Source organism: Caretta caretta, chromosome 7, assembly GCF_965140235.1.
Source record: "Caretta caretta isolate rCarCar2 chromosome 7, rCarCar1.hap1, whole genome shotgun sequence".
Lineage (NCBI taxonomy): Eukaryota > Metazoa > Chordata > Testudines > Cheloniidae > Caretta > Caretta caretta.
The window spans coordinates 49,462,372-49,473,641 of NC_134212.1; the positions used below are offsets into that span (position 1 = coordinate 49,462,372).

General features: G+C 57.0%; 1 protein-coding gene across 2 annotated transcripts in view; it reads right to left on the reverse strand.

Moving 5' to 3' along the window:
* The window catches only part of SEMA3F (semaphorin 3F), a 110,376-nt gene extending 103,140 nt beyond the window's left edge, over positions 1-7,236 (reverse strand). Inside the window, exon 1 of one of the 2 annotated variants that reach the window (XM_048857823.2) lies at positions 6,818-7,236. The gene's annotated coding sequence lies outside the window, so the exon portion shown is untranslated. The remainder of the gene's footprint in view (positions 1-6,817) is intronic. The other variant, XM_048857824.2, reaches the window with a different exon arrangement.
* Positions 7,237-11,270: the final 4,034 nt, after the last annotated feature.

Consider the following 11,270-nt stretch of genomic DNA (forward strand, 5'->3'; position numbering starts at 1 on the left):
GTTGGCTGGGCACTGTGGGGATCCGGCAACACCACGAAGGGGAGAGCTGGGGGCCATGCACGAACCACCAGGCTCACAAGGGACGTAGCTCCCAGGGGGTGTGCCGGGAATTGAAGCTGATCTATCTTAATGCGGCAGGGAGAGCATTTTAAATCCAGATGGGACCCTAGTGACCGACCAGGGCTCCTCCCCCGTTAGCCCTGTGCTGAGCCAGCAATGAGGGAGACTCCCCCACACTCCTCAGTCCACTGGCTAATTATCCTCACTGTCAGCAATGCCACTTACTGCCACTGGGAATTGGTCGAACGTCACCTGCCAGCGCTGGCTACCTGTGCTCGAGGAGAGCTGCCTGCTACCAGAGACCTCCCCAGTGCAGTACTCACAGCCCGTGCTCAGTCTTCCCCTTCTAGTTCGACCTGTAAACGTGGGCCATACCCCAACCCTCACTCACGGCCCCTGAACATGGCAACCCATCTGCTAGAAAGGAGGCAGTGCAGTCCGGTGAGCAGAGCACAGGCTGGGCAATCAGAACTCTAGTCCTGGCTCTGCCATGCACCTGCTGGGTGGGTCATGCTTTGCCTCAGTTTCCCCTTCTGTAGTGTATTTCTTCTCACACACCCCTCAGGGACCAAGCTGTTACCCCCATTGGGCAGGTGGGGAACCGAGGTACAGAGAGACCAGGTGACTCACCCATGGTCACACAGGGAGTCTGCCACAGTGCAGGGATTTGAACCCAGGTCTCCCAAGTCCTATGCTAGTGCCCTACCCATTAGGCCTCCCTGCTTCAGCAAGTGTCTGGAAGGAGATGGGAGGGGCTCTCTAACAGGGACACTGCCTCCAGAGCACCCCTCATGCCAGGGGGAGGGGAGGTTCCTGAAACATCGCTGCTTCAGTTTCCCCTTAGTGACTCAGGCCTTCAGCTAAGCCCACCTCTTCCAGGGTGTGAGTCCAAAACCAAACGCAAAACACAGAGTCTTGCCAGGCTCCCCTCCATCTCTACCCTCAACCCTTTGGGCTGCCTCCTGCCCTTTCTTCAGCAGCTGCCCTCCGGCCTTCTTCCCATTCTCCCCTCTTGCTCTCCATCTCCCCAGTAGCCAGCCCAGTCCCGCATCTAGTCCAGGGGGTCTGACTGGGTCACATGACCGGGTCACATGACCATCTTCATCTCCCCTTCACCCCCGGGGGGGCATAATGGCACAACTGGGCCGAGACCCACTGCCCCTTCAAGGACCAGCTGGATCCAACGTCTTGTGGATGGATCCCTGCTGAACGGGGTCAGCTGGTGGGAGAGGTGCTTGGCAAGGTGCCCTGGACAAGCAGGGTGGATCTGGTCTCATCTGGGATAAGCAACAACGAAAAGGAACAGCCTGTGGGCACTGAACGAGTTGGGTTGGATCAGAGCTGCCCCGAGAGTGAGCGCATTGGCCCGCCCCCAAATCCTCCAGCTGGCGCATCCACAGTAGGCCTGAGAGGACTAGTTTGGAACTGACTGATCACTTGGCAGGCTCCTCATTGCAGTCTGGCCAAGACCCCGTGCTCAGTCAGGAGTCAGGCCCCAACCAATCAGGAGATATTGGCTTAAATCTCATGAGATTTAAGCCAATAAGAAAACGAGGTTCTTCCCCTTTGCCTTCTGATTTCTGAGCTGTTACGGTCACCCGCAGGTCATGTTTTCCAACTTTTCTCTGCAACCAGCAGGGCCAGAAACTTCCTTCTTCCCAATTTAAGAGGGAGGCTCTCAAATGCTCACATGAATCCAGGCGCTGGGGCTTTACGGACCCCAAATTCCAGGACATTTGCCGTAAATGCAGAGGAGGTGGCGACACTGCCGGTGTCTGGGTATATCTGCTTTGCCAAGGGGGAGGGAAAGCGGGTTCGTTTCACAGCTCTGTGCTCTGCAGGCACCAGGTTATTAATTCTTCCTGGCTCAGAGATAGATCCAGCCATCTCCTTCCCACCACAGATCCCAAGGCCACATGTCGCACCAAGGAAATAGATGGTGGCAAAGCACCGTTGACAGGGGTATGGGTGGAGAGATGGGGGGGGTCTCAGACATTTGCCCAAGGGCCTTGTCTCCACTGGGGTATTTGTTGGTCAATCAGCCCAGCTGAGCCAGATGGATGAGGCCAGCAAGTGTGCATGGGGGAGGCAGAGTACCACAAATCATCACATGTGCCTGCACGAAACCCTCCTGGGCCGGGGAGGGGGGAAATCACATGAGCTGGTGCTCGTCCCCCACTGGGCAGCCACAGGTCCCCCTTTCTGCCAGTCCAGAGGCTGGCACAGCCCTGCTCAGGAGCTCTGGCTCTGCAGCAGGTCCCACATTGCGCTCTGGAGGTTCAAGCCCTAGGATGTGGCCATTGCACTATTCGTCTGAGGCCCTGATGTCTGGGGCAGGTGCTGAGGGTAGCAGGGCAGGGAGATGGCAGGTGAGCTGGCTGAGAGGGGCAGAACATGCCCTGACACTGCTTCTGGAGCAGCGGGGAACAGAGGGGCCTTCAGTGCTGCCCCCTGTGCCCAAGGAGCAAACTACAGGGAGCTGACAGGAGGAGACTGTCTAAATGGTGGAAACTAACTTTGGGGATTTGATAGGAAAATCCCACAAATTAGTCAGACGAATGGCTGGAAGGATGTTAGCGGTACAGGCTGAGCCCCTGGGAGTACAGAGCTTCTTTCAACTGTGGGCCCCACCATCACAGGAATTGCAGCTCCCCGCTCCCAGTCACTACTGCATTGCTATTGCCTTTGGAGTTCGTAAATATTTGTCTCATCGATCTGTTTCCCCTCTCCCGCACACACAGCTCTCTCTGGAGTCTATTGTACTCTCGCTCATTTCCATGTCAGCGTCTCCCGGCTGAGATTCTGCACTTAGCACAATGCCATGTGTTTTGGAGCCGGGACGTCTAAAAACCAAATTACCCTGCGATATAAAAGCTACAGTCGGCTGCAGTTAAATAAACCCCCCTGCCGGCTTTGGGAAATAGTTCTGGCAGATCCTGCTATTTCATTTGGATGGAGCTGTGTGCGCGTCAGAGAGGGAGTGAAATGGCAAACAAAGGAAAAGGGGGAAGAGGAGAAAAGGAGGAGAAAGACGAGAATGGAAAGAAGGGGGAGGAGGAGGAAAGAAAGAGGGATTGGGAAAAGGAATGAGAAATGAAAACAGGGTCCAAAGCTGGGAGGAAAACAAATGTCCAGAGAGAGCAGGGGGAATAGACCGATCTCCAAGTGCATCTTAGTGCTGCGATTCTTCTCTCCAATGTCGCTCACACTCAAATGTGGAAACTCAACTGCTCTGGACAGATTTGTTTCTCAACAAGAATCAGCCACCCTCCTCTCCTGGCACGGGCAGGCAAGGCGAAATTCAGAGACTGGGCATTCTAGATTGTTTTTATTTCATTATAAACAGCATAGCTATTTTCCCCATCCCCAAAATAAATCAAATAAAGATTAGCCAAAATGTTTGGGAGCCGAGGCAATTGGGCGGAAAGGGAAAGATCTCAGCTCTGCTGCTGAAATGCCCATTCGGAGGGGGTGGGAGCGGCTGGCCTGCGCCGTGCCTGGCTCTTGGTGTGCGTGTGTCCAAGAAAGGGGCTCCGAGAGCAGGAAGTGTTCCGGGAGAAAAAGAAAGCCGCAGGCTCAGGAGTCAAAAGGGACTTCTTAAGAACTCCGTAACTAAGACACGCACACAATGACATCAGCAAAACGCCACAGCCCCTCGGACTGGACAGATAACTTCCCCCTACATAACTCCTCCACAGCCACATTTAACCCTCCGTTGCCTCCTCACGCCCCGTCCTCTCCCAAGAGAGGTCTCTCGGTGTGGCTCTGGTCCTTGGGGTCAGGCTATGGGATATTCCTCTCTCTTTTCAGCTGTCTGACCTGTGGTGGGAGGGAGTCTTGGAGTCTGACAGTGGGTCAGGGCTGGGAGAAGGTTGGGAGAACAAAACATCCTCTTAGTACCCCCCCCCCCACCCACCCAGGAGAGCAGCACCATTCTAGCCCCATGTGCATGGAGCTTGGATCAGTCAGGTAGAAGAAGGGCTGCCACTGCGTTAGATCATTTCCAAGGGCTGACAGCCTGGGGGCACTTAGGAGACCAGGCCAGGTGGGCATCATAGGTTGGGTGGGTCAGCGGGGTCACCTGACTAAGGCACTTGTCCTGGGTTTGATGCTGTGCCCTTATACCTGAGACATTTGCTGTCCCAGGACCCTTTGCTCCCAGCGGAGAGGAACAGAGCAGGCAAGCTGCATGTGGCCCCCTCTGCTGATGGCCCCCAGCATCCTAACAGCATGGGCTGGCAGTGTGTGGGGGCCTGTATTTCTGAAGAGGAAGCGCCCTGAGCCTGAACAACGGGGGGACGGTTGGAGGCTCCCCACTAGCACTCTGATCTGCGACCCCACTGCCCCACCCTCTGCCACTCCCCACCACAGCCATGCTCCCAGGGAGTCCACGGCACTCCATGCCCTGCACAGTGGCACTGGCAGGAGCTGGGGCTGCCATGTGACTCCTGACTATTTCCCCAAGGTGAGATCGGCCTCCCTCCCGGCCTGGTGGGGAGGAGAGACACACCCCCTCATTGCAGAGGGAGAAAGCAGAGTGAAGGGGAGGCGGAGGGGACTGGTGTTGAAAACCTGCCAGGATGAGCCAGGGCCCAACAATGAGCAGACATGGCAGTGAGCCAGGCAGGTCCCCAAGCCCGGACCCGTGGGAGCACTCTGCCCGTCTCCAGGGCTACTCCTGCCACATTCCCAAACCAGCCATCTTGGGGCATCCAGCATACCCCAGGGTCAAGCACTGCTTTCTCCCCAATACACCATCCCCTGCCCTGGTGTTCTGCCCATCCAAATGTGAGTCGTCACCGCAGCCAACCCCTTGGCCCTCCAGCAGGACACAGCCAAGCTGCCCTCCCTACCTCCCCCCTGCTCATTAACAGTCTCCCGGTGCTCTGGGTCTGGGCACACTGGCTCCTCCAGGGTGAGACTGCCAAGGGCCTGGCATATCTGTGCCCCTCCGTTCCCCATTGGCAGGTCCCTCTTTCCTCTCAGGGTCCCTTCTTTCCATCTTTCAGCCCTCTGACTCTCCCCTCGCTCCACGCCTCCCCCCAGGCAGATCCATCTCTCCCATGGATTCAGGAGCCTCCCTACCTAACATCCATTCTCTATGAGCCCCACAACTCAGGGACAACTGGACCACAGGCCATCCAGAGATGGACGAGGAGAGAGGTCCCTGCACGGGAGAAGGCAAAACAGGTTTCGACTGAGGCTGCACAAAGAAAGGAAGGGGACAGGAATTGGGGGATGCTGAAATAAATGCCAGCAGCTGTTACTAACCCAAACAAGAGACATCCCCCATTCCAGGGCTTGGCTCCACAGTGTCCACACAGACACCTGATGCTCTGGCCCAAGGGCCCCAGCCCAAGCAACCCGTGCCAGCTGTTGGCAGGGACGTCTCCAGCTGCACTGAGAGATCTGAGCTGCAGCAAAGGAGAACAAGGGGTTGGGGTTTTTGCCCTGTCTAACAAATTGACTCAATTAGCCAGGGCGGCCGCAGCTCCCCAGGCATGGCAATGTCTCCCACTAATTACCCAGCAGTTGTGTTTTCATTGGGGAAATGAAAGCCAAAGGGAAAACAAACAGGCTGATGTGGGAGTGAGGCTGGCAGCAGAACCTGGAAGAGCTCCTCTCCTCCCCGTCTGACAATGCAGGCTGTAGAGAGATGATGGAGGTGGGGGACAGGTTAACCCTCCCCTACCGCCCACCAGGGGCAGGGCAGAGAAGGGAACACACCGCTGCCCCTAGGCCCAGAACTTGGGAGAAGAATTCAAACAAGGGGGCGAGGAGGGAGCAGGGGGAGGAGAGAAGGGAGAATGGACGACAAATGCAGGGAATTCAAGAGCTGATAAAGGTGAAAGAGCCCGCAAGATCGCTCAGACCCAGGGGTTTCGCCCACCTCTGTGCTGGGTCACTCCAGGCCCAAAGCAAAGGCCCTGGAGTGGCTGAGAGCAGAACCTCCCCCTGGGGCAGCGCCAAGGGGGCTGGGCAAAGCGGCCTGGGAAGGGGACAGAGAAACAAACCCCCTAAAGGTGCAAGCCAGCCTGGGGTTTGGAGGTAGCCCCTTCCTCGCACCAGCAGGAGACTTCGGAAAGGGAGACAGACTTTTCTGAGCTGCAGGGGCTGTGGGTGGCTATCCAGAGCCCTGCCCCACCAGGGCGCTGCGGGGAGCCAGGCCAGCCCTGGCACGCCATCCCTTTCCTTTTCCCACGCGGATCTGCCGTCCTACTCGACTCCCTCCCCGGCCAAGGCAGCTCCCTCTAGCCAGCCGCACAGAGCCGCTGAGCTTCCCCGGGGAGCCGGCGGACTCGGCACGTCTAGCTTCCCCCACGGCTTTTTCGGCTGCTGGAGCTTCCCTGAGCCCTGCTAGCCCCTAGGAAGTCAGGACCCCTTTCCCCTCCTCTGCCCCCGCGGGTGCAGGACAGAACGACCAGACGACTTGCGCTGTCCTGGGGAGTTCAAACCAGCCCGAAGTTTGTAGGGAGCAGCGCTCGCCTGGATCTCTGCCTTCCCAGCCCCCCTCAGCCCCATCGGGACGGGAGGTCCCTGCCAGGGCCTGATCCCTGCCGACCCTCCGGAGGTGCAGCCCAACGGGCTTCCCCGGGCCCTCGCCTCGCAACAGGGGAGGATGTTCTGCAGCCACAGCCGGCGCCAAAGCCTTGGCGAAGTTGGGGGGCCCGCGGGGCAGGGGCCCGAGCCCCAGGGACTGGGTCCCCACTCGCCCGACGCAGCCATACCCGCACCCTGCTCCGCGCCGGATACGTACCTCTTCGGACCGCTCCGGGGCCCGAGCCCCCCGACGGGGCAGCAAGGACGCGCGGGGCTCCCAGCCGCGGCGAGCTGCGGGCGTGGAGCCGGCACCGATCCAGGCGCAGCCCCAGCCCGGAGGGGAGCGGGACCCTAGCGCCAGCCCAAGCGCATCTCAGCAGGGTGCCCGGCGGCACAGTCCCCGCGCCATCCCCGGGCGCCCCCAGAAGCCCCGCTGCGGGGTGCCGGCGATCAGGGGCAAGCCGGCTCTGCCCCTCGAGCCATAGGCTCCCCGGGCCGGGCCGGGCTGCGCTGCCTTCCCCCCCCCGGCGGCTCGGTGCGCAGAGCGCTGGCTGCTGGCGAGGCGAGCAGAACTGCGCGCTGCGATGGCAGACTCCGGCCCCGTGCGCCCCCCGGCCCGCCCGGCTCCACAACTCGCACTGAGCCCGCGGCCCCGCCGCAGCCCATTGGCTTCTGCTGCCTGCGATTTGCATAGCCCCGCCCTCCCCCGCCCGGGGCGAGGGGCTGGATTGATTGGCTTCTCTTTCACCCCCACTCCCACCCCTTTCCACCTGTACCGCCCCTCCCCGCTGAAGTCGCTGGTGCCAGAGCCTCAGGAGGGCTTGGCACAGGGAGCATTGCAGAGGAATGCTTGGAAGGGGATTGGTTTGGTCTCCTCCCCACCCCCGGATCAGTTTACATGCCCCCGCAGCCCTGCCCAGCTCACCTCCAGCCTCACTCCCTCCACCCTCCCAGCCCTGCTCGGCTCCCCTGCTCCAGCCTTGGGGCCCGGGTTGGCTAGTGCGGCTCCTTACAAACCCTTGGTACCTTTCTTCACTTCCCACCCATTCTTTGGTGCCTGTTTTCTAGGGGGAGTGCCCAGAAAAGGGCGGGGGGGGGGGTGTCACCTAGGAAATCTAAATAAATAAAGCTAGTCCTTTGTCTGGCTTAGTTCTGCAGCCTATTGCACTGGAGCCTCCTGGCTCCCTGGGGTGGGTGGGGGAGAGAGAGAGGAGGAAGAGGAGTGTGAGTGACAGAGACAGAGAGAGAGAGAGAGAGAGAGAGAGAGGGAGGGAAGGGGGGGGGAGGAAGGGGCCTTTGTGATATTGCAGAATCCAGCCAGCCAAATATCCTACAACAAAGAAAAACTCAGGCATAACTGACAGCAGCACCAAGCGTGTTCCCGTCATTATCTCAGCTCCCGACCCCCCTCCTTCCTTGCATCAGTTCCCCAAGACAAGACAGGTTAACCCTTTGTGGGAGGAGGTTCGGAGTTGTCACCTACACAAGACAGAAGGCAAGCTCCCAGGGAGATGCAGGGTGAACCCCAATGTGGGGCTGGGGAAGTTGTTTGGAGTGGCAAGGCTTCAAGGCATCAGTGGAATCGGTGCTAGGGATCTCCAGCAAATTTCCGGGGCCCTGCCCTGCCTCAAAATTCAGCAGGTGGTGTTCTTTCCTCTGAGCAAGCCCGATGCTGATCCACATTTTTTGGCAGACTCTGCGCTACTCGAAGCCACGTCTTTCCGATGAGGTGTCAAACTGTGGCTGCTGATCTCTTCCTCCCCAGAGGCGGCTGCATGTCAGTGGTGGGTTGGGTGATTTGTGTGGCCACCAGGGCACCTGGGGATCATATGGGGCAAAAGGTGTTCTGCAAATGCCCAGGATTGTTCTCTGCACAGTAAAACTGAGCAACCTGCAGTCAGGATGAGACACAAGAGATTCTTGTGATTAATGCGGAGAGCTGGAAGCCTGGGTTGTCACAGACATTCCCCTTGGAGTTATCCCATATGATCCCAAAGCCAGGCTCAGGTCTGGTTGCGTCTTTTCCCTGCTCTCTCCCGGCCTGTGCTTTGGGTGAGTCTGTGCTGCAAACATGTGGCTCATTCCTGAGATGATCCAGGGAGCGAGGTACCACTGTTGTGAAGGCAATGTCCAAATCACTTGCAACGGCTGTCCTGGGGGGCAGGACAACCCTGGGCCGTCATTTCCCCAGGAAAGAACTAAAGCAAACAAGCAAAGGTACGCTTCCAAAGCAAATCGATGCATGGCCCAGCGCTCGGTGTGTGTTAGTGTGCTGGACCCACAGAGGACATGGGTCTAGTATAGCTGTCGGCTAGGGGATGTGCTGCTTTAGTGATTCACTCTAGATGTCTGTGATTCAGTCCCCCATGGTAACCAAGAGAAGAGCCCAATTCGCTAGCTGTGGCTGGTGTTTGGTGCAGTTGTTGGTTGTGGCCACAGACTAGGCTGGCCCTTTATGGGAATCCAGCTTGGCCCCCACCAGTGACTAGCAGGCTGGCTCCCAGTGAGGCCAAGGAGCAGGTGAGAGCTGGATGATTCCCAGAAGAATCAGCATGAGCTCAGCTGAGCTGGAGAGCTGCAGGGAGCGCCTGAATCCTGGGAAAGAACCCAGTTCATGTATCAGCCTCTCAGGTGGCCTGCAGACAGCAGGTCAGATCCTGTATCAGGGGAAAGGATCCAGCTCTTAGCTGGCACCTGACATGGGGCCTGGGGAGTTGGGAAGTGCAAGGAGTAGAAAGTTTCCTGCGGGTGTCCCTGAGGGTTTAGGGCAAAGGGCTGAAAGAGTGGAGAGAAAAGCCTCCAGAAACTGTAGCCAGATGGGGCAGAGGAGCTGCTTTATTTTGGCAGTTTGCCTAAGAATTTGGTTTAACCCCTAAATTGTGTCGTATGAGGCAAGGCCCTGACACAGACTCTGATGTGACGTTGACCCTCCCTGAGCTGGCGAGTTAGCCCCCGGCTTGCTGCTGTAGTGAGAGAGGGCTTAGTAAAGGGGTGGGTGCAGAAGGGTAGTCAAGGAGGCAATGGAAGGCTGGTGTGTCTACTAGGGCAGAGTTAAGGTTGTGATGAAGCAGGGCAGAGTTAAGGTTGTGATGAGTGGTGCTGCCAGTAGCTGTGGCAATGTGTGTTTGTGATGGAGGTGTAGGGGAGTAAGTTCACTTTTCATTGCCTTGCTTTTGTGGGTCTGTGCTGTGCGTGTGTTAATCCTGACTACTTTACAACAGAGATTGTTCTCTATTAATTCTTTGGGCTTTTTCTCAGTGTTTTCATGAGGGTGGACTTCTGGGGTTAGACGTGCAGTGGTTGAAAGAGAATGCTTTGTCTGCCAGCAGCCATGCATGAGTCCTTGTGTATCAGCAACTGCACGTGACCCATGGGATGTTGCCTGACAAAACCTGACCGGCAGTTGTAGCTCCTCATGGAGAAGATTTTTCTATGTGCCTGGTTTTCTATCAGCCAGGTTTGTGTGCACAGAACATGAACAGTGGCTGAAAATGACTCAAGAGCCAATGTTTTCTTTAACAAATCTCTCCGTCTTGCATCAGATCTCGCTGGGCTTGGCCTCCCTGCTCCATTTTGTGCAGACAGGTGAAGTTTTAAAAGAGAGATAAATAAAAAGTAGGGCTGCCGAGGAAAAATTTCACCCCGAGCCCAAATTCAAACCCTTCCTATGAAAAATGTCTATGAAGAAAACCCAAGCAAAAATGATGGAGGATATTCAAAGGCATGAAAATGAACCCTGGGTGACATTTCCCACCCAGCGGCTGCCTACATTTAGAGGAAAAATAGGAATTTGGAGACCAATCTCAGATGCAGCCCTCCCTGGTGAGTTGCTGCCAGTCTCCTGCAATATGAAGGTGAGCAGTAGAGCTGGTTAACTACCATAGCGGAGCTGAAGCTCAGACATGATTAGGCCTGCCCAGGGTTGAAAGGCCGTGGGACTCTTCCAAGCTCCAGTCACACAGTGAGCTCTGCCCATGTGGGATGCCCCAATAAGACGCTGCGCACAGTAGATCATGGGGATTTTAAAATCTGGGCTCAGGGAGGAAAACAGTATCTTCCAAACACCACCCACATGCAAACGAGATGTCTCTCGGAGGGCGCAGATCTGGGACCTGCCCTCTCCTCTCTGCTGTGAGCCATGGGGCACTGAAATGATCAGCTCTGGTGGTCAGTCCTTGCTGACCAGGAAGTTCACATCTCTCCAAGTGACTGTTCCGGGCTCTGCAGACCCTTGCTGCAGCAAGTACGCCCGGGTCTCATTTTTAATGTTTTCTTTGCAGCCAGAACAACTAAAAACAAGACTTTTTATTCTACAGGAAAGCTGAGGTTCTGGAGAACAAGCCAGTAGGTTCAGAGACCTGATGGCATGGGGGGTAGGTGCGTAGTGGCTGTCTCCAAACCCTGGGCTGTGATATGGACTGGGAGGGAGGGGTATACATACTGGTAAGTGGGTGTGAGTCTAAGGAAAGGAACCTCAGCTGGGGTAGCACATCAAGGGTGCTGGGAGATGGTGCTAGTCATCACAATTTAAACTCACCCAGACTCATTTCATAATCTGGCTCACCACGGTCACAGCTCCTCTCTTCCCCTGGAGATGGTCTTGCCAGCTGAGGGGCACACCAGCAGGGGGCAGTTGTGTGTGGGGTGCTCATACCCACAGGATAGGTTCC